Source organism: Chlamydotis macqueenii, chromosome 10 (genome assembly GCF_036417535.1).
Source record: "Chlamydotis macqueenii isolate bChlMac1 chromosome 10, bChlMac1.mat, whole genome shotgun sequence".
In the NCBI taxonomy this organism is placed as follows: Eukaryota; Metazoa; Chordata; class Aves; order Otidiformes; family Otididae; genus Chlamydotis; species Chlamydotis macqueenii.
The window spans coordinates 7,579,084-7,600,607 of NC_141565.1; the positions used below are offsets into that span (position 1 = coordinate 7,579,084).

General features: G+C 63.9%; 2 pseudogenes; both read left to right on the forward strand.

The window, feature by feature from the left end:
- Positions 1–42: 42 nt before the first annotated feature.
- On the forward strand, positions 43–10,686 carry LOC147599514 (maestro heat-like repeat-containing protein family member 7; annotated as a pseudogene).
- Positions 10,687–10,858: 172 nt separating this feature from the next.
- LOC147599515 (maestro heat-like repeat-containing protein family member 7) lies at positions 10,859–21,483 on the forward strand (annotated as a pseudogene).
- Positions 21,484–21,524: the final 41 nt, after the last annotated feature.

Below are 21,524 nucleotides of genomic sequence, written 5' to 3' on the forward strand. Positions count from 1 at the left end.
AGCCAGGGGATGGGGGACAGGGAGGTCCCTGCGAGAACGGAGATGCCCCTGGTGCAGATGAAGCCCAGCCCCATTGCAGGAGGAGGAGGAGGAGGGAGTCAGTCCTGTCTGCCCCGGGGCAAGGATGGGTTCATGGGGCTCAGGGGCAGCAGGAGGAGTCCGGGGCAGGGGGGGATCAGCGGGCTTGGGGGGCTGAAGTTGGGGCGCTTTGTGACACCCTGTGTCAGCCGGCCCGGCCTGCACGGCGTCTGGGAGGACAGTGTTGGGACAGGGTGGGAGCGAGGAGCCCCCTGAGGAGGGCCGCCTGTGCCCCACTGCCCCTGGCCGGGCAGCCCCGGGTGCTGCGCGGTCCCCCTCACCCCTTTCCTCCGTCTGTCCCTCCCGCAGGATGGACAGGAGGCCCCCTGAGCGCCCCAAGCTTGCCTGGGAGGAGAGGGGAGCTGCCCCGGCTCGCTCCTCCAGGCCACAGCCCAGCGAGGAGAGCCGAGTGCAGCCGCTGCTGGCGGGTGAGTGTGTGGGCGCTGCGGGCAGGGGGCTGCCCACCCTGCCTGCCCTGCCCTCGGGGCTCCCACGGCGCAGCAGCCAGGCAGCCAGCCTTGTCATGGCATCCCCGGGACAGGGACCCTCCTTGCCGCCCGCTGCCGGCGCCTCCCTGGCCCGGGCATGCCCAGGCCCCCTCCCCGTGCTGCCCTCCGGCATTGTGCCCTCTCCCCTGGGGCGCACAGGGGACATCTGTGTCCCAGCCTTGAGCCAGGGCTGCTGACATCCCCGGCAGCTGGGCACAGGGCTGCGGTTGTCCCCCCTGCCTGTCCCCAGCCCTGCCTGCTCTCTCTTGGCCAGGTTCGCACTGCTCCGCCTCAGCTGAGCCCAGGGAGGAAGGGGAAGAGACCCTGGCCACCATCCGAGCCTGCCTCGCGACCACACCAAAGGTATCCACAGCCGCTTCTACGAGGCTGCGCCCACATGTCCCGGCCGCTCTTTGTTCCCCCATCCCATGCTCGGGAGGTGCCAGGGGCCGTGCGAGGCCCCGCCGGCTGTCTCTCCCTCCTGACGCTGTCTGTCTGTCCGTGCCCTCCCTGGCTGGCAGGAAGAGGACCAGAAGCTGAAGTTTCTGGCTGCCATCTGCACCATCTGCAGCATCGCCAAGGTGGACTCCGGGCTGTGGAGCATACTTTGCCTCTGGCAGTGGGAGATGATGGAGACCATCAAGGTGTGGGGACGGCCAGCCAGGCTGAGGCAGGGGCAGGGGCAGGGGCATGGGCAGGGGCCCAGCCCTGGGGACAGGAGGTAGCGGGGATGCGCATGAGCACTGCTCCGTGTCTCCATCCTGGGAGATCCTCCAAAGCCAGCTAGGTGGCCCAGCTGGAGCCGCGACTTGAACCCAACAACTGCCGTGTCCTGACCTGTCCCACCCTGCTCTGCTCCCCAGGCGCTGCTGCTAGAGGAGCCCGCTGGCCACCTGGGCACCGCGGTGCGGCAGCAAGCCATGCTGGCCATCACCTCCATGAGGTAACTGCCCAAGCCCCCAGCTTGGCGTCCCCGGTGCCCGGCAGCTGCCACGGCCACGGCCCTGAGTGGGGGGTGTCCGCAGTCCTGGCTCCCGCAGGGAGGCGGGCAGCAGGGCAGGGCGTGCCGCGGGCTTTTCAGCGCAAAGGGGAATTTCAGTGTCACAGGGGGTTGAGGTGTCCCCTGCAGCGTGGGGATCAGCCCAGGTCTCCCAGCCCGGGGTCTGCCTCCTCCTTGCTGGGTCCGAAGAGCACCTCTCTGTCCCCACAGCAGAGCCAGGCTGCTTCTGCAGGAGAAGAGCAACAGCCTCGTCTGCACCTGCCTCGGCAGCGTCTTCCACCTGCCTCCGCAGGCGGGCAGCCGGGGCCCCGAGGCTATTCTCTACTCCAAGGTATGCCACCTTGGGGTGAGCGACAGAGAGCTCCCCCACCCCGAGGTCCCTTCCTGGGCACCGCGGGGCCACGGCCATCCCAGCCCAGGCTTCCAGGGCTGCCCCCAAGACTCTACCTCCCCTTGCAGACCCTGGCCGCGGTGGACAGCATGCTGCAGACGCTGGTACACAGCGCCGACAGCGTCGGCCTCCTGGAGCTGCAGAACATCTTGCAGGTCTGGCCTTGGCACAGGGTTCCCACGGGCAGTAACCCCCAGCTGGAGCGGTGCCCCCCCAGCACCTGCTGCAGGGAGGGGGGCAGGGAACGTGCCTCCTTCCCTGCCGTGTCCCCCGCCCCAGCCCCCTGCCTTCTGGCTGGGTGACAAAGCCCCTTCTCCTCCTGCCCCAGCTCACCCCACCCCTGCAGCCTTGCCCGCTGCCCGTCCTGCCCAACACTCCCTCCCAGATGCACCTGCCTGCGTGGCAAGGGAAGCCCAGCCCAGGGGCTCCCCGCCTCTGGCTTCACCGTGGGCCATATCCCAGAGCCCCCAGCGCAGGTGCCCAGGGAGGCGGTCACCTCAAAGCCTTGGGGTGGGTGGGTGGGGGCCAGAGGGACTTTTTTTCGCGGGGGCAGTGAGCGGAAGGCAGCAGAGGCAGCGGCAGGAGCGGGATGCAGTGACCTGCCTGGCCACAGCAGGCTGCTGCGAGGGGCAAGACGGATGCGTGCCCCATCCCCGGCACTGCCCCAGAGCAAGCCTGGCCAGGCAAGCACGGTGCCGTGCTGTGCCGAGCCACCTCCCTGGCACACCAGCAGCTTTTCTCCTCCCAGTTCCTGCTGCCCTTCACCGATTCCCAGCCGGCAGCGGTGCAGGAGAGGGCCGTGACACGGATTGCTGAGCTCACCAACTTCATCACCACCTACACCCTGCCGCAGGTACCGAGCTCGTGCTCTGGGCAGCCCCAGGCCCCATCCCTGTGCCCCTGAGCCCCGGCGCCCCCCAGGGAAGCTGGGCGCCCAACCAGCAGGAGGTGGGGAGCCGGGGTCTTTGCCCTGCTCCTGTCCTGCTCTTGCTCTCTCCTAGAGCACAGGGACAGGCAGCACCCTGGGGCCGCCAGCCCTGCCCTGCTCTGGGCTGCTGCCTGACCGCTCTGGGAGCATCTGGGGCTCGCCTTGTGCCCGGCCTCACCCTGTGCCCGTGCTGCTTCTCTTCCCCAGCTCTGCCCCTGCTTTGCACAAGCCACGCGCTTCAGACATCAGTGTCCCAAGGCGCACAGGTTTGTGATGCTAGGGAGGCTGGTGGGACACCTCACCCTCTGCTGCGCCTCCAAGGACAGCAGGACCTGCGAGCAGGCTGCAGAGGCTCTCTATCACCTGCACGTCTTCATCCTCCAGCAGAAAAGTAAGAGAAGCCATGTCGGGCTGGTTCCCCCCAGGTGTGGGCAGCCAGGGCCCACTCTCCTCGGCGAGAGAAAGCCAGATCCAACTCGCCTGCCTGCCTGCAGGCCGAAAAGACATTTCCCCTCATCCCCGCTCGCAAGAGCCCTGGACCTCCCTGGGTATATGCTCGCTGGACTTGGCTGCGTGCCCTCTTTCTTTGCCAGCCACTTTTCAGCCCCACGCTCTGTAAGAGCACCTCCAGCTCTGCACCCTCTCTCTGAGCGCATGGATTTTCCTTCTCTTCAGGCAGGTGGGGGGATCCTGGCCTCACCCTGCATGTCATCCGGCAGCAGCAGCAGCAGGTTCAGAATTTCTGGCAAGAGAAGCGGTGCTGGCACGTTTTGCGAATCAGGCACACCAAAAAAACCTTCATGGTAAGAAGTGACTTTGGCTCCTGGCTGGTCAGCGTGAGTGAAGGGACGGATGATGCATGGAGATGAGGAGTGCTCGTGCTGTTCCTGAGGAGCAACTGGGCAAAGGCCCCAAGCAAGCTCCGGTTCCCCACGAGACTCTGACCCCCGGGGTCAATTCTGCTTCCCAGCGCAGCCTGGCTCTGTGTCCCACTCTCACTGCACAGCCGAGATGCTCTGGGTGACACTCTAGGTGACAAATCTCCCCTCCTCTACTTCCTCCTGCAGATGTTTGTGCAATACCTCAGGCCCTCTGACCGGGTAGACGTCATGCTCATGGCCATCAAGAGCCTGAGAGCTGAAAGCACCTACAGCATCAAGGTGGCTGCCCACATGGTGGAGGTTCTTGTGGAGGAGTCTGACTTCCGGCAGGAACAGGTGAGCAGCCATGGCTGACACGGCCGATGGTCTGGCCCAGCGGGGCACCGTTCCTCCCCCGGCTCCACACCTGGCCAGCGCTGAGGCTGTCTCAAGCCGGCACACCGCAACGGAAATGGAAGCAGCTCCCAGCAGGAGCTGGGGACGTGGTCGCACTGGCCCTGCTAACGTCCTCACTCCCACCTGTGTCTCCCCTCCAGTTGCTGAAGATTGTGGGGGCCATCTACAGAAACCTGCCCTCCATCTTGGCAGTGGTAGCCCGCAACAGCCTGGACAGGGCCCTGCTGGTGCTGACGGGCAAACACCCCAGCGAGATGGTGGCCAGCCTGCTGCAGTGCTCCCCGATGTGCACCCGGTATGGGCTCCATCAGCCTTTTGGGGCTCCTCTCACGCTGGGAGAGGGGCCCCAAGACCCTCCCGAGGGACTTCAGCCCGGCCATCCTCCGGCGTGTCCCCGCTGACAGAGCCCTGGCTTCCCGCAGTGTCGCTGTGGACATGTGGAAGGTGATGCTCTCTGAGCCCCAGGCGGCGCAGAGGGTGCTGGGGGAGCTGCTCAGCACGCTGATGAGCCCGTCGCTGTGCAAAACCTCCCCCAAGGACAATGCACACATCCTCTCCTTGGCTGTGAGTTGCTGGATGAGGCCTCGCTGAGCTCTGGAGCTGCTCTCAGCTGTGCGGGGCCCCCGCTCCCCTTCCCTGCCCACCCTGAGCCTTGACCTCCCCAGGGACACGGCGACAACTTGGTGTCTGGGTGTCTTCCGCAGGCAGCCAGGGCCATAAGCGAGATCCTGCTGCAGGAGGTGGGGGCGAATCAGGCGGATGAGTCCCCCTGCCTCCAGGATGTGGAGGCGATTTTCCCCCATCTCTTCCTGGCGATGCTGATCCAAGTGTCGTTCACCACCAAGCTGACACCGCAGGAGGTGTACATCTTCTGGAAGCATCACCAAGAGAATATGCTCACTCCCATCAGGTGCTCCATCCCTGTCCTCTCATCCCTGCCAGCCACCCGGAACCAAGCTGGGGGTCCCGGTGGGAGCTGGGCGTTTCTCCTTGTGCAGGTCTATGGTGCACTCCACAAAACGGCTGCTGTGCAGCATGGGCTATGAGAGCCAGGTGGTGGCCATCGAGACGCTGGGTGGCTGGGAGGCCCTGCTCAGCGCCCAGAGCCACCTCACGGGAGTGCGCGTGGTGGCCAGGTGAGAGCCCCTTCTCCACGCTCCCCAGGGACCGGGCACGCCACACCCTCCTTTTGGGCTGATGGCAGGGGCGTCCCCATTGCTCGGAGAAAGTGCTGCAGACTGGTGATGTCCAGACTGGGGCAAACCCCAAAGAGATGTGCGCACCTGGCTCAAGCCTGACGGTGCCTCCTTCTCCCTGCCAGGGAGATGATGAAGACCCCGACAGACCTGCGCACCTCCATCTTCCACCATCTGGTACAGCTCCTCAGGGTGGAAGACCCCATTTGGGAGATGGCCCTCATGGTTTTCCTCATCGAGGTGAGCCTAATGGCACTGCTCCAAGCTCCCTCTGACGTTCGGCTCTCCCACGCCCACCGCTACGAGGGGAGCCGGGGCAGCGGGTGGCCTCCGGTCGGCATTGTGGAGGGGCACGCGAACAACCAACACGGTGTGGTGTGGGGCACGGGGGCTCTCCGCAATCCCTGCCGCCTCCGTCTGGGCTTGGTCTTGCCCTGGCGTCCTGGCCCTGAGCTGACGGTCAGAGCCGGCACCTCACCTCACCAGCTCCCGCTGCGTGTGTTTCAGACGCTGGACTGCACCGACCTCAGCCAAGAGCTGGACCGTGCCCTGGCAATCTTCCCCATGTACCTGCAGAGCCAGTGCCTGGGGATGTCCAGCCTGGTGCTCAGGGGGATCCTCAGGCTCACCGAGAGGCCTGACACGGTGAGTCGGGGGCAGCTGGGATAGCAGCCTGGGGTGGAGCAGGGGGCGGTGGGTAACGCGGCTGTGCTGGTGAGCCCTGTCCGCCGGGGACCTTGCCCTCCTCACCCGCGCTGCCTGCCCAGGAGCCGGCAGGGTGCCCGATGTTCACCGAGGTCGCTGCTTAACAACAAGGAGGTGGCGTGTCTCACACAGGCAAGGAGAACCCTCGTCCTGATGCAGCACGTCATGGAGCAGCTGCAGAGTGCTGACGGTGACGCCGCCGCCCTGGCCCTGCTTGTGCTCAGCAACATGCTCCAGCTGCTGGAGGGGAACGCGCCCAGCCTCACCGCCCTGCTGCTGGCCAGCAAGCTCCAGCCACTCTTTGACCACGTAAGGCTGGGGGAGAGCCCCGTGCCCCCCTCACCAGGCACCTCCGTTCACACCTCCCAGCGCAGCCCTCCTGCTCTGCAGGGGGATGCTTTGCCCGACAGCCCCCAGACCCCATTGCTGCCCTCCGTGGCTCCGTGCTGCGTCCCAGAGCCCCTGCATAGACTCACCCCGGCTCAGCCTCCCTGCTGCAGAGGACGCTGCTGGCAGGACAGCAGCAGGCATGCTGAGCCCCACCAATCCCCACCCTGCCCTGGCAGCATCCCCCAGCCCTCCACAGGCTCTCCCTCACCAGCCCTCAGCCCCGGGGACCCCAGCCCCTCTGGGTGACCTTCTGCGTGCCACAGCTCACTGCCTTTTGGAGCAGGGTTGCCTGCCTCCGCTTTTCCGCCTCCACCTCAGCCCCTTGCTCAGCACGGGCTTGGGGCTGAGCTCCCCATCCCTTCCTCCCCCAGGAGTCGGACACCGTGCGGGAGCTCTCCATCCAGCTCTTCCAGAGCACAATGGGGGTTGTGGCACGCGCTGAAAAGAAGAAGATGAAGCAGGTGGTGTGGGACAGCCTGCTGCCACTGCTCTTTCACCTGCATGACGAGAACAAGAACGTGGCCAAGGTGGGGTTCCCAACCTGACCAAAACGTTGAAGCCCCGACGGGCTTCCAGCCAGAGAGGGTGGCTGCCCTGATCTCCCCCTGGGAGATGCCGAACCCGGGGGCAGCATCAGTGCCCAGCTGGTGCCTCTTCCCGGCACGGGCCGGGACAGGCTCTGAGCCCTGCCAAGAGGGGGGACACGGGCTCCTGTGGCCCTGCTGATGGTGGTGGCATCTCTGCTGCTCACCAGGCCTCCCAGGAAGCCCTCCACTGCGCTGGCCTGTTCCTAAAGTGGAGGCAGCTGGCGCAGCTGGCCAAGACCACGCAGGCGTGGAGGATCAGCGAGTGCCTGGTAAGCACGGCCCCAACACCCCCGCCATCCTCCCTGGGTGAGCCCTGCTCTGTGCCCAGCGCGGGGGACGGAGGGCTGTGCCCCCACGGCTGCACACAGCCTCCCAGAGCAGGCTCTGCTCCAGGCTGTCCTCGGCCCCGGGGTCCCAAAGGGGACCCTGCCACCAGCATGGCGCCCTGGTGTCCCCGGGTAGCCCTCTGCTCCCTCCAAAACCCAATGCCGCACGGCAGGGAGCTGGGGGGAAGGAGGGTGGCCCTGGGCAGGGGGACAGCCCGACTCGGGGCCAGCTCTGCACCAATCCTGCGCCGTTCTCCTCCCTCCAGCTGGCCAGGAAGAGCAGCAGGGCCGAGGTCTACCTGCGCCAGAGCCAGCCCTACCTGCAGAGCCCACAGGAGACCCTGCGGCGAGAAGCTGTCAGGTTCATCGGTGAGCCACGAGCCCTGGGGTCCCTGCCTCTCTTGGGCACCCCTTCACCCCTCCCACCCCTGGCAGGAGGCTCATCCACCCCCTCCCCGATGCTGCACCTCCCCGGGGAGCTGTGCGGCCAGGCAGGCTGCATGGCAGGGTCCCTAACACGCGGTGGGGTCCCCGACACACTGTGTCCCCCCAGGGCTCATCGGGCGGCAGCTGAATGAGCCCGAGAAGATGGAGAACATCATCCAGAGTGAGTAAGGGCAGCGGGGAGGACGAAGGACTCCCGGCCAGGGCTCCCCCCCAGCCCGGCCAAAGGGGGCTTTGCTGCCACTGCGTCTGTGGGGAGGGGGGTGTTTCTGGATGGGGTTGTTCCTGACCAGCAGCCCCAGCGCAGCCACCTGCCCCCTGGCTCCCTCCTAGCCCCAGGAATCTTGGGCTGCAATGTGCCCTGCCTGGAGGGGACAAAGGGCTGTCACCTCACCCCTGCTGCTTTGTCCCCACAGTCCTTGAAGAGGCAAAGAACGACACCAGCCTCCCGGTCCGTTCCCTGGCGTCTCAGGTCACCCTCATCCTCCAAGAAAGGCAGCGGAGGCCCAGGTTTAATCTGCGGCGACGGATCTCACAGGTGCTGAGGGCGTGGAGGAGGTGATGGCACTCAGCCCCCAGTGGGGACTCTGCTCCCACAGAGACGAAGCCGCAGCCCCAGCCCCACGACGCTCTGCGGGCTGAGGCATGCCCACTTCCCCAAGTCAAAGAGGAGAAGAGAGACCTCAGCCCTACAAGAGCCAGCATCTTCTGCAGAACGGCAGGACTGCTGCTCTTTCCAGTGGGCAACACCTGAAACTGAAGGCTTCCCAGGACCTGGCTCTGCCCTCTGCAAGGTTCAGCCTGACCGGAGCTCTGGAAGAATCTGTTTTATTCAAAAAAAATAATAAACCCAAAAAATAAAACCACCTTTATTTACAGCTTTTTTTTTTTTAAAAAAATCACACTCTTGCTCACAGGAAAAATCTACTCTTAAAAACGTGGTTGGGCTTAAACACAACCTGGGTGTGTTGGTTTTGTTCAGCGTGGGGGAGGCTGTGATGGCAGCTTCTGCAAGAAGCTTCTAGAAGTTTCCCCTTTGTCCAGTGGACACGGCCGGGCCTAGGGCGGACCTGCCGCTGGCCAGGGCCGAGCTAATTGGTAGCAGAACGTTCCCTGACAAGGCCTCTGTGATAACGTATTTAAGAAGGGGAAAAATAAAAAGAAAAAAAGAGAGAAGTTGTGAAGAAGCTGAGTGGGGGCAGCGAGCCTTGTGGGCCTTGTGGCCCTCAGCCTCCGGCCTCCCCCGGGGCAGCCATCTTGGCCCCATTCAGCCCAGCTCGGCTGCAAGAAGTGGAGGGGAGATGAGATGGACGATGTGACGGGAACCTGAGAGGCGTCTGCCTGCCTGTTGTGAAGAATTTTTTGTGAGAGGAACGGCTGCAGACGCCAAGGGGAGTGAAGGAGGGGGAGCAGTAATGCTGCTACGGGCAGAGATTCCCCTGCAGCCTGCGGTGCAGCCCATGGTGGAGCAGGTTGTCCCCCTGCAGCCCATGGAGGGCCCCACGCCGGGGCAGGCAGAGGCCTGAAGCAGGCTGTGGCCCGTGGAGGGCCCGCTGGGCCAGCTGTTCGGGAGGGACTGCACCCCGTGGAAAAACGACCCACGCTGGAGCAGTTTATCGAGGACTGTAGCCCGCGCGAGGGATTCATTGCTGGAGCAGGGGGGGAATGTGAGGAGTTCTTGCCCCGAGGAGGAAGGGGTGGCGTAAAGCGACGTGTGATGGCCTGACCATAACCCGCATTCCCTCTTCCCCCCTGTGCCGCTTGGAGTGGGGAAAGGAGGTGGAGATAATTGAATATAAAGTTGAGCCCGGGAAGAGGAGGGGTGGGAAGAAGTTGTCTTCTTCCCTTTCGCATTCTCCTGCTTTGGTTGTGTGAGAAATAGCCACACACCATGAAAAATTCGCACCGACCCCTCTGTGCCCGCACTGCTTCCTTCCCGGCCCTGCTGTTATAAAATGATTAAGCAATGTAATTCTAGAACAACGTGGTTTTTTGTCTGTTGTAGCGATATTAGGCGGTGTTTGCTGTCCGTGTCCCTGCAGTCACATAGGACAGACTTCCTATGTCACCTGTTAATCCTCAGAGAGAACTGGGAGTTTTAGGATTGTCGGGAAAATGTCTTATTCTCCTTGTTAAAAGTCAGCCTGGCACAGCTCTGGTGGTGGAGAGGGATGGTAGAACGAAGGCTGGCCGCGAGGACAAAGCATAGAACGGGTCCTGAGGCAGAACTTGAGGGGTAAAGAAGAGGAAGGAGCACCGTGACCTGTTCTCAACAGCACGCGTGGAGAGTTTTAAGGAAAGCTCAACCAACGGAGTGGAGGAGGGGGCGCGCTGGCGACCCCCAGGACCACCAGACAACGCTCAACTCAAAATACTGATCATGCACAAGTGGGTGGGGAATATTATAATGATTTCTAGAAAAAGTAATGACAGTGTATCAATATTCTGTGAATTTTTCATGATTACGTACGAAGTTACTGAATTCATTCTGTCCAGATTTTTAGACCAGTATGCACGCTAGGTGGGAGGATTTCCCGTGCATCTAGCACCTCAATAAGGAATGCCTGCTTCTTAATGCTCCGTTTCGTTAGAGAGTTTCATTGCAATTACGGTGACACTGCCACCCTCGGGCAGGGCCCCCCGTGCCGCCTCGTGTGGCTCCGCAGGCCCAGGCTGGGCTCAGTGGGGCTGTGGGCCCTGGGCGGGGAGCTGGGGCGATGCCCCCGCCCTGATTCCAGACAAAGGCTGGTGGAACCCCCAAGCGCGTCATGGCAACCGTAACCGGGAAGACCCAGCCGGACCCCAACAGTTCCCGATCTCTGCGGCTGAGCGCACAGGAGGGCGTCCAGCGTCCCTGTGTGCCCAGCAGCCTTTGAGCGAGGGAAGCGCCGCGGGCCTGCTCCGCGGCCTCGTGTGTGAGAGCTAAGAGCCTCGGCGTGCCGAGGGGCTGGGGGCTGCGCCCCAGCTCAACCCGGCCACAGGTGGGGGTGGCATCAGGCCCCGGGGAGCCAGGGGATGGGGGACAGGGAGGTCCCTGCGAGAAGGGAGATGCCCCTGGTGCAGATGAAGCCCAGCCCCATTGCAGGAGGAGGAGGAGGAGGGAGTCAGTCCTGTCTGCCCCGGGGCAAGGATGGGTTCATGGGGCTCAGGGGCAGCAGGAGGAGTCCGGGGCAGGGGGGGATCAGTGGGCTTGGGGGGCTGAAGTTGAGGCGCTTTGTGACACCCTGTGTCAGCCGGCCCGGCCTGCACGGCGTCTGGGAGGACAGTGTTGGGACAGGGTGGGAGCGAGGAGCCCCCTGAGGAGGGCCGCCTGTGCCCCACTGCCCCTGGCCGGGCAGCCCCGGGTGCTGCGCGGTCCCCCTCACCCCTTTCCTCCGTCTGTCCCTCCCGCAGGATGGACAGGAGGCCCCCTGAGCGCCCCAAGCTTGCCTGGGAGGAGAGGGGAGCTGCCCCGGCTCGCTCCTCCCGGCCACAGCCCAGCGAGGAGAGCCGAGTGCAGCCGCTGCTGGCGGGTGAGTGTGTGGGCGCTGCGGGCAGGGGGCTGCCCACCCTGCCTGCCCTGCCCTCGGGGCTCCCACGGCGCAGCAGCCAGGCAGCCAGCCTTGTCATGGCATCCCCGGGACAGGGACCCTCCTTGCCGCCCGCTGCCGGCGCCTCCCTGGCCCGGGCATGCCCAGGCCCCCTCCCCGTGCTGCCCTCCGGCATTGTGCCCTCTCCCCTGGGGCGCACAGGGGACATCTGTGTCCCAGCCTTGAGCCAGGGCTGCTGACATCCCCGGCAGCTGGGCACAGGGCTGCGGTTGTCCCCCCGCCTGTCCCCAGCCCTGCCTGCTCTCTCTTGGCCAGGTTCGCACTGCTCCGCCTCAGCTGAGCCCAGGGAGGAAGGGGAAGAGACCCTGGCCACCATCCGAGCCTGCCTCGCGACCACACCAAAGGTATCCACGGCCGCTTCTACGAGGCTGCGCCCACATGTCCCGGCCGCTCTTTGTTCCCCCATCCCATGCTCGGGAGGTGCCAGGGGCCGTGCGAGGCCCCGCCGGCTGTCTCTCCCTCCTGACGCTGTCTGTCTGTCCGTGCCCTCCCTGGCTGGCAGGAAGAGGACCAGAAGCTGAAGTTTCTGGCTGCCATCTGCACCATCTGCAGCATCGCCAAGGTGGACTCCGGGCTGTGGAGCATACTTTGCCTCTGGCAGTGGGAGATGATGGAGACCATCAAGGTGTGGGGACGGCCAGCCAGGCTGAGGCAGGGGCAGGGGCAGGGGCAGGGGCATGGGCAGGGGCCCAGCCCTGGGGACAGGAGGTAGCGGGGATGCGCATGAGCACTGCTCCGTGTCTCCATCCTGGGAGATCCTCCAAAGCCAGCTGGGTGGCCCAGCTGGAGCCGCGACTTGAACCCAACAACTGCCGTGTCCTGACCTGTCCCACCTTGCTCTGCTCCCCAGGCGCTGCTGCTAGAGGAGCCCGCTGGCCACCTGGGCACCGCGGTGCGGCAGCAAGCCATGCTGGCCATCACCTCCATGAGGTAACTGCCCAAGCCCCCAGCTTGGCGTCCCCGGTGCCCGGCAGCTGCCACGGCCACGGCCCTGAGTGGGGGGTGTCCGCAGTCCTGGCTCCCGCAGGGAGGCGGGCAGCAGGGCAGGGCGTGCCGCGGGCTTTTCAGCGCAAAGGGGAATTTCAGTGTCACAGGGGGTTGAGGTGTCCCCTGCAGCGTGGGGATCAGCCCAGGTCTCCCAGCCCGGGGTCTGCCTCCTCCTTGCTGGGTCCGAAGAGCACCTCTCTGTCCCCACAGCAGAGCCAGGCTGCTTCTGCAGGAGAAGAGCAACAGCCTCGTCTGCACCTGCCTCGGCAGCGTCTTCCACCTGCCTCCGCAGGCGGGCAGCCGGGGCCCCGAGGCTATTCTCTACTCCAAGGTATGCCACCTTGGGGTGAGCGACAGAGAGCTCCCCCACCCCGAGGTCCCTTCCTGGGCACCGCGGGGCCACGGCCATCCCAGCCCAGGCTTCCAGGGCTGCCCCCAAGACTCTACCTCCCCTTGCAGACCCTGGCCGCGGTGGACAGCATGCTGCAGACGCTGGTACGCAGCGCCGACAGCGTCGGCCTCCTGGAGCTGCAGAACATCTTGCAGGTCTGGCCTTGGCACAGGGTTCCCACGGGCAGTAACCCCCAGCTGGAGCGGTGCCCCCCCAGCACCTGCTGCAGGGAGGGGGGCAGGGAACGTGCCTCCTTCCCTGCCGTGTCCCCCGCCCCAGCCCCCTGCCTTCTGGCTGGGTGACAAAGCCCCTTCTCCTCCTGCCCCAGCTCACCCCACCCCTGCAGCCTTGCCCGCTGCCCGTCCTGCCCAACACTCCCTCCCAGATGCACCTGCCTGCGTGGCAAGGGAAGCCCAGCCCAGGGGCTCCCCGCCTCTGGCTTCACCGTGGGCCATATCCCAGAGCCCCCAGCGCAGGTGCCCAGGGAGGCGGTCACCTCAAAGCCTTGGGGTGGGTGGGTGGGGGCCAGAGGGACTTTTTTTCGCGGGGGCAGTGAGCGGAAGGCAGCAGAGGCAGCGGCAGGAGCGGGATGCAGTGACCTGCCTGGCCACAGCAGGCTGCTGCAAGGGGCAAGACGGATGCGTGCCCCATCCCCGGCACTGCCCCAGAGCAAGCCTGGCCAGGCAAGCACGGTGCCGTGCTGTGCCGAGCCACCTCCCTGGCACACCAGCAGCTTTTCTCCTCCCAGTTCCTGCTGCCCTTCACCGATTCCCAGCCGGCAGCGGTGCAGGAGAGGGCCGTGACACGGATTGCTGAGCTCACCAACTTCATCACCACCTACACCCTGCCGCAGGTACCGAGCTCGTGCTCTGGGCAGCCCCAGGCCCCATCCCTGTGCCCCTGAGCCCCGGCGCCCCCCAGGGAAGCTGGGCGCCCAACCAGCAGGAGGTGGGGAGCCGGGGTCTTTGCCCTGCTCCTGTCCTGCTCTTGCTCTCTCCTAGAGCACAGGGACAGGCAGCACCCTGGGGCCGCCAGCCCTGCCCTGCTCTGGGCTGCTGCCTGACCGCTCTGGGAGCATCTGGGGCTCGCCTTGTGCCCGGCCTCACCCTGTGCCCGTGCTGCTTCTCTTCCCCAGCTCTGCCCCTGCTTTGCACAAGCCACGCGCTTCAGACATCAGTGTCCCGAGGCGCACAGGTTTGTGATGCTAGGGAGGCTGGTGGGACACCTCACCCTCTGCTGCGCCTCCAAGGACAGCAGGACCTGCAAGCAGGCTGCAGAGGCTCTCTATCACCTGCACGTCTTCATCCTCCAGCAGAAAAGTAAGAGAAGCCATGTCGGGCTGGTTCCCCCCAGGCGTGGGCAGCCAGGGCCTACTCTCCTCAGCAAGGGAAAGCCAGATCCAACTCACCTGCCTGCCTGCAGGCCGAAAAGACATTTCCCCTCATCCCCGCTCGCAAGAGCCCTGGACCTCCCTGGGTATATGCTCCCTGGACCTGGCTGCGTGCCCTCTTTCTTTGCCAGCCACTTTTCAGCCCCACGCTCTGTAAGAGCACCTCCAGCTCTGCACCCTCTCTCTGAGCGCATGGATTTTCCTTCTCTTCAGGCAGGTGGGGGGATCCTGGCCTCACCCAGGAGCAGGTTCAGAATTTCTGGCAAGAGATGCAGTGCTGGCACGTTTTGCGAATCAGGCACATCAAAAAAATCTTCATGGTAAGAAGTGACTTTGGCTCCTGGCTGGTCAGCGTGAGTGAAGGGACGGATGATGCATGGAGATGAGGAGTGCTCGTGCTGTTCCTGAGGAGCAACTGGGCAAAGGCCCCAAGCAAGCTCCGGTTCCCCACGAGACTCTGACCCCCGCGGTCAATTCTGCTTCCCAGCGCAGCCTGGCTCTGTGTCCCACTCTCACTGCACAGCCGAGATGCTCTGGGTGACACTCTAGGTGACAAATCTCCCCTCCTCTACTTCCTCCTGCAGATGTTTGTGCAATACCTCAGGCCCTCTGACCGGGTAGACGTCATGCTCATGGCCATCAAGAGCCTGAGAGCTGAAAGCACCTACAGCATCAAGGTGGCTGCCCACATGGTGGAGGTTCTTGTGGAGGAGTCTGACTTCCGGCAGGAACAGGTGAGCAGCCATGGCTGACACGGCCGATGGTCTGGCCCAGCGGGGCACCGTTCCTCCCCCGGCTCCACACCTGGCCAGCGCTGAGGCTGTCTCAAGCCGGCACACCGCAACGGAAATGGAAGCAGCTCCCAGCAGGAGCTGGGGACGTGGTCGCACTGGCCCTGCTAACGTCCTCACTCCCACCTGTGTCTCCCCTCCAGTTGCTGAAGATTGTGGGGGCCATCTACAGAAACCTGCCCTCCATCTTGGCAGTGGTAGCCCGCAACAGCCTGGACAGGGCCCTGCTGGTGCTGACGGGCAAACACCCCAGAGAGATGGTGGCCAGCCTGCTGCAGTGCTCCCCGACGTGCACCCGGTATGGGCTCCATCAGCCTTTTGGGGCTCCTCTCACGCTGGGAGAGGGGCCCCAAGACCCTCCCGAGGGACTTCAGCCGGCCATCCTCCGGCGTGTCCCCGCTGACAGAGCCCTGGCTTCCCGCAGTGTCGCTGTGGACATGTGGAAGGTGATGCTCTCTGAGCCCCAGGCAGCGCAGAGGGTGCTGGGGGAGCTGCTCAGCACGCTGATGAGCCCGTCGCTGTGCAAAACCTCCCCCAAGGACAACCCACGCATCCTCTCCTTGGCTGTGAGTTGCTGGATGAGGCCTCGCTGAGCTCTGGAGCTGCTCTCAGCTGTGCGGGGCCCCCGCTCCCCTTCCCTGCCCACCCTGAGCCTTGACCTCCCCAGGGACACGGCGACAACTTGGTGTCTGGGTGTCTTCCGCAGGCAGCCAGGGCCATAAGCGAGATCCTGCTGCAGGAGGTGGGGGCGAATCAGGCGGATGAGTCCCCCTGCCTCCAGGAGGTGGAGGCAATTTTCCCCCAGCTCTTCCTGGCGATGCTGATCCAAGTGTCGTTCACCACCAAGCTGACACCGCAGGAGGTGTACATCTTCTGGAAGCATCACCAAGAGAATATGCTCACTCCCATCAGGTGCTCCATCCCTGTCCTCTCATCCGTGCCAGCCACCCGGAACCAAGCTGGGGGTCCCGGTGGGAGCTGGGCGTTTCTCCTTGTGCAGGTCTGTGGTGCACTCCACAAAACGGCTGCTGTGCAGCATGGGCTATGAGAGCCAGGCGGTGGCCATCGAGACGCTGGGTGGCTGGGAGGCCCTGCTCAGCGCCCAGAGCCACCTCACGGGAGTGCGCGTGGTGGCCAGGTGAGAGCCCCTTCTCCACGCTCCCCAGGGACCGGGCACGCCACACCCTCCTTTTGGGCTGATGGCAGGGGCGTCCCCATTGCTCGGAGAAAGTGCTGCAGACTGGTGATGTCCAGACTGGGGCAAACCCCAAAGAGATGTGCGCACCTGGCTCAAGCCTGACGGTGCCTCCTTCTCCCTGCCAGGGAGATGATGAAGACCCCGACAGACCTGCGCACCTCCATCTTCCACCATCTGGTACAGCTCCTCAGGGTGGAAGACCCCATTCAGGAGATGGCCCTCATGGTTTTCCTCATCGAGGTGAGCCTAATGGCACTGCTCCAAGCTCCCTCTGACGTTCGGCTCTCCCACGCCCACCGCTACGAGGGGAGCCGGGGCAGCGGGTGGCCTCCGGTCGGCATTGTGGAGGGGCAGGCGAACAACCAACACGGTGTGGTGTGGGGCACGGGGGCTCTCCGCAATCCCTGCCGCCTCCGTCTGGGCTTGGTCTTGCCCTGGCGTCCTGGCCCTGAGCTGACGGTCAGAGCCGGCACCTCACCTCACCAGCTCCCGCTGCGTGTGTTTCAGATGCTGGACTGCACCGACCTCAGCCAAGAGCTGGACCGTGCCCTGGCAATCTTCCCCATGTACCTGCAGAGCCAGTGCCTGGGGATGTCCAGCCTGGTGCTCAGGGGGATCCTCAGGCTCACCGAGAGGCCTGACACGGTGAGTCGGGGGCAGCTGGGACAGCAGCCCGGGGTGGAGCAGGGGGCGGTGGGTAACGCGGCTGTGCTGGTGAGCCCTGTCCGCCGGGACCTTGCCCTCCTCACCCGCGCTGCCTGCCCAGGAGCCGGCAGGGTGCCCGATGTTCACCGAGGTCGCTGCTTAACAACAAGGAGGTGGCGTGTCTCACACAGGCAAGGAGAACCCTCGTCCTGATGCAGCACGTCATGGAGCAGCTGCAGAGTGCTGACGGTGACGCCGCCGCCCTGGCCCTGCTTGTGCTCAGCAACATGCTCCAGCTGCTGGAGGGGAACGCGCCCAGCCTCACCGCCCTGCTGCTGGCCAGCAAGCTCCAGCCACTCTTTGACCACGTAAGGCTGGGGGAGAGCCCCGTGCCCCCCTCACCAGGCACCTCCGTTCACACCTCCCAGCGCAGCCCTCCTGCTCTGCAGGGGGATGCTTTGCCCCGCAGCCCCCAGACCCCATTGCTGCCCTCCGTGGCTCCGTGCTGCGTCCCAGAGCCCCTGCATAGACTCACCCCGGCTCAGCCTCCCTGCTGCAGAGGACGCTGCTGGCAGGACAGCAGCAGGCATGCTGAGCCCCACCAATCCCCACCCTGCCCTGGCAGCATCCCCCAGCCCTCCACAGGCTCTCCCTCACCAGCCCTCAGCCCCGGGGACCCCAGCCCCTCTGGGTGACCTTCTGCATGCCACAGCTCGCTGCCTTTTGGAGCAGGGTTGCCTGCCTCCGCTTTTCCGCCTCCACCTCAGCCCCTTGCTCAGCACGGGCTTGGGGCTGAGCTCCCCATCCCTTCCTCCCCCAGGAGTCGGACACCGTGCGGGAGCTCTCCATCCAGCTCTTCCAGAGCACAATGGGGGTTGTGGCAAGCACTGAAAAGAAGAAGATGAAGCAGGTGGTGTGGGACAGCCTGCTGCCACTGCTCTTTCACCTGCATGACGAGAACAAGAACGTGGCCAAGGTGGGGTTCCCAACCTGACCAAAACGTTGAAGCCCCGACGGGCTTCCAGCCAGAGAGGGTGGCTGCCCTGATCTCCCCCTGGGAGATGCCGAACCCGGGGGCAGCATCAGTGCCCAGCTGGTGCCTCTTCCCGGCACGGGCCGGGACAGGCTCTGAGCCCTGCCAAGAGGGGGGACACGGGCTCCTGTGGCCCTGCTGATGGTGGTGGCATCTCTGCTGCTCACCAGGCCTCCCAGGAAGCCCTCCACTGCGCTGGCCTGTTCCTAAAGTGGAGGCAGCTGGCGCAGCTGGCCAAGACCACGCAGGCGTGGAGGATCAGCGAGTGCCTGGTAAGCACGGCCCCAACACCCCCGCCATCCTCCCTGGGTGAGCCCTGCTCTGTGCCCAGCGCGGGGGACGGAGGGCTGTGCCCCCACGGCTGCACACAGCCTCCCAGAGCAGGCTCTGCTCCAGGCTGTCCTCGGCCCCGGGGTCCCAAAGGGGACCCTGCCACCAGCATGGCGCCCTGGTGTCCCCGGGTAGCCCTCTGCTCCCTCCAAAACCCAATGCCGCACGGCAGGGAGCTGGGGGGAAGGAGAGTGGCCCTGGGCAGGGGGACAGCCCGACTCGGGGCCAGCTCTGCACCAATCCTGCGCCGTTCTCCTCCCTCCAGCTGGCCAGGAAGAGCAGCAGGGCCGAGGTCTACCTGCGCCAGAGCCAGCCCTACCTGCAGAGCCCACAGGAGTCCCTGCGGCGAGAAGCTGTCAGGTTCATCGGTGAGCCACGAGCCCTGGGGTCCCTGCCTCTCTTGGGCACCCCTTCACCCCTCCCACCCCTGGCAGGAGGCTCATCCACCCCCTCCCCGATGCTGCACCTCCCCGGGGAGCTGTGCGGCCAGGCAGGCTGCACGGCAGGGTCCCTAACACGCGGTGGGGTCCCCGACACACTGTGTCCCCCCAGGGCTCATCGGACGGCAGCTGAATGAGCCCGAGGAGATGGAGAACATCATCCAGAGTGAGTAAGGGCAGCGGGGAGGACGAAGGACTCCCGGCCAGGGCTCCCCCCCAGCCCGGCCAAAGGGGGCTTTGCTGCCACTGCGTCTGTGGGGAGGGGGGTGTTTCTGGATGGGGTTGTTCCTGACCAGCAGCCCCAGCGCAGCCACCTGCCCCCTGGCTCCCTCCTAGCCCCAGGAATCTTGGGCTGCAATGTGCCCTGCCTGGAGGGGACAAAGGGCTGTCACCTCACCCCTGCTGCTTTGTCCCCACAGTCCTTGAAGAGGCAAAGAACGACACCAGCCTCCCGGTCCGTTCCCTGGCGTCTCAGGTCACCCTCATCCTCCAAGAAAGGCAGCGGAGGCCCAGGTTTAATCTGCGGCGACGGATCTCACAGGTGCTGAGGGCGTGGAGGAGGTGATGGCACTCGGCCCCCAGTGGGGACTCTGCTCCCACAGAGACGAAGCCGCAGCCCCAGCCCCACAACGCTCTGCGGGCTGAGGCATGCCCACTTCCCCAAGTCAAAGAGGAGAAGAGAGACCTCAGCCCCACAAGAGCCAGCATCTTCTGCAGAACGGCAGGACTGCTGCTCTTTCCAGTGGGCAACACCTGAAACTGAAGGCTTCCCAGGACCTGGCTCTGCCCTCTGCAAGGTTCAGCCTGACCGGAGCTCTGGAAGACTCTGTTTTATTCAAAAAAAATAATAAACCCAAAAAATAAAACCACCTTTATTTACATCTTTTTTTTTTTAAAAAAATCACACTCTTGCTCACAGGAAAAATCTTCTCTTAAAAACGTGGTTGGGCTTAAACACAACCTGGGTGTGTTGGTTTTGTTCAGCGTGGGGGAGGCTGTGATGGCAGCTTCTGCAAGAAGCTTCTAGAAGTTTCCCCTTTGTCCAGTGGACACGGCCGGGCCTAGGGCGGACCTGCCGCTGGCCAGGGCCGAGCTAATTGGTAGCAGAACGTTCCCTGACAAGGCCTCTGTGATAACGTATTTAAGAAGGGGAAAAATAAAAAGAAAAAAAGAGAGAAGTTGTGAAGAAGCTGAGTGGGGGCAGCGAGCCTTGTGGGCCTTGTGGCCCTCAGCCTCCGGCCTCCCCCGGGGCAGCCATCTTGGCCCCATTCAGCCCAGCTCGGCTGCAAGAAGTGGAGGGGAGATGAGATGGACGATGTGACGGGAACCTGAGAGGCGTCTGCCTGCCTGTTGTGAAGAATTTTTTGTGAGAGGAACGGCTGCAGACGCCAAGGGGAGTGAAGGAGGGGGAGCAGTAATGCTGCTACGGGCAGAGATTCCCCTGCAGCCTGCGGTGCAGCCCATGGTGGAGCAGGTTGTCCCCCTGCAGCCCATGGAGGGCCCCACGCTGGGGCAGGCGGAGGCCTGAAGCAGGCTGTGGCCCGTGGAGGGCCCGCTGGGCCAGCTGTTCGGGAGGGACTGCACCCCGTGGAAAAACGACCCACGCCGGAGCAGTTTATCGAGGACTGTAGCCCGTGCGAGGTATTCATTGCTGCAGCAGGGGGGGAATGTGAGGAGTTCTTGCCCCGAGGAGGAAGGGGTGGCGTAAAGCGACGTGTGATGGCCTGACCATAACCCGCATTCCCTCTTCCCCCCTGTGCCGCTTGGAGTGGGGAAAGGAGGTGGAGATAATTGAATATAAAGTTGAGCCCGGGAAGAGGAGGGGTGGGAAGAAGTTGTCTTCTTCCCTTTCACATTCTCCTGCTTTGGTTGTGTGAGAAATAGCCACACACCATGAAAAATTCGCACCGACCCCTCTGTGCCCGCACCGCTTCCTTCCCGGTCCTGCTGTTATAAAATGATTAAGCAATGTAATTCTAGAACAACGTGGTTTTTTGTCTGTTGTAGCGATATTAGGCGGTGTTTGCTGTCCGTGTCCCTGCAGTCACATAGGACAGACTTCCTATGTCACCTGTTAATCCTCAGAGAGAACTGGGAGTTTTAGGATTGTCGGGAAAATGTCTTATTCTCCTTGTTAAAAGTCAGCCTGGCACAGCTCTGGTGGTGGAGAGGGATGGTAGAACGAAGGCTGGCCGCGAGGACAAAGCATAGAACGGGTCCTGAGGCAGAACTTGAGGGGTAAAGAAGAGGAAGGAGCACCGTGACCTGTTCTCAACAGCACGCGTGGAGAGTTTTAAGGAAAGCTCAACCAACGGAGTGGAGGAGGGGGCGCGCTGGCGACCCCCAGGACCACCAGACAACGCTCAACTCAAAATACTGATCATGCACAAGTGGGTGGGGAATATTATAATGATTTCTAGAAAAAGTAATGACAGTGTATCAATATTCTGTGAATTTTTCATGATTACGTACGAAGTTACTGAATTCATTCTGTCCAGATTTTTAGACCAGTATGCACGCTAGGTGGGAGGATTCCCCGTGCATCTAGCACCTCAATAAGGAATGCCTGCTTCTTAATGCTCCGTTTCGTTAGAGAGTTTCATTGCAATTACGGTGACACTGCCACCCTCGGGCAGGGCCCCCCGTGCCGCCTCGTGTGGCTCCGCAGGCCCAGGCTGGGCTCAGTGGGGCTGTGGGCCCTGGGCGGGGAGCTGGGGCGATGCCCCCGCCCTGATTCCAGACAAAGGCTGGTGGAACCCCCAAGCGCGTCATGGCAACCGTAACCGGGAAGACCCAGCCGGACCCCAACAGTTCCCGATCTCTGCGGCTGAGCGCACAGGAGGGCGTCCAGCGTCCCTGTGTGCCCAGCAGCCTTTGAGCGAGGGAAGCGCCGCGGGCCTGCTCCGCGGCCTCGTGTGT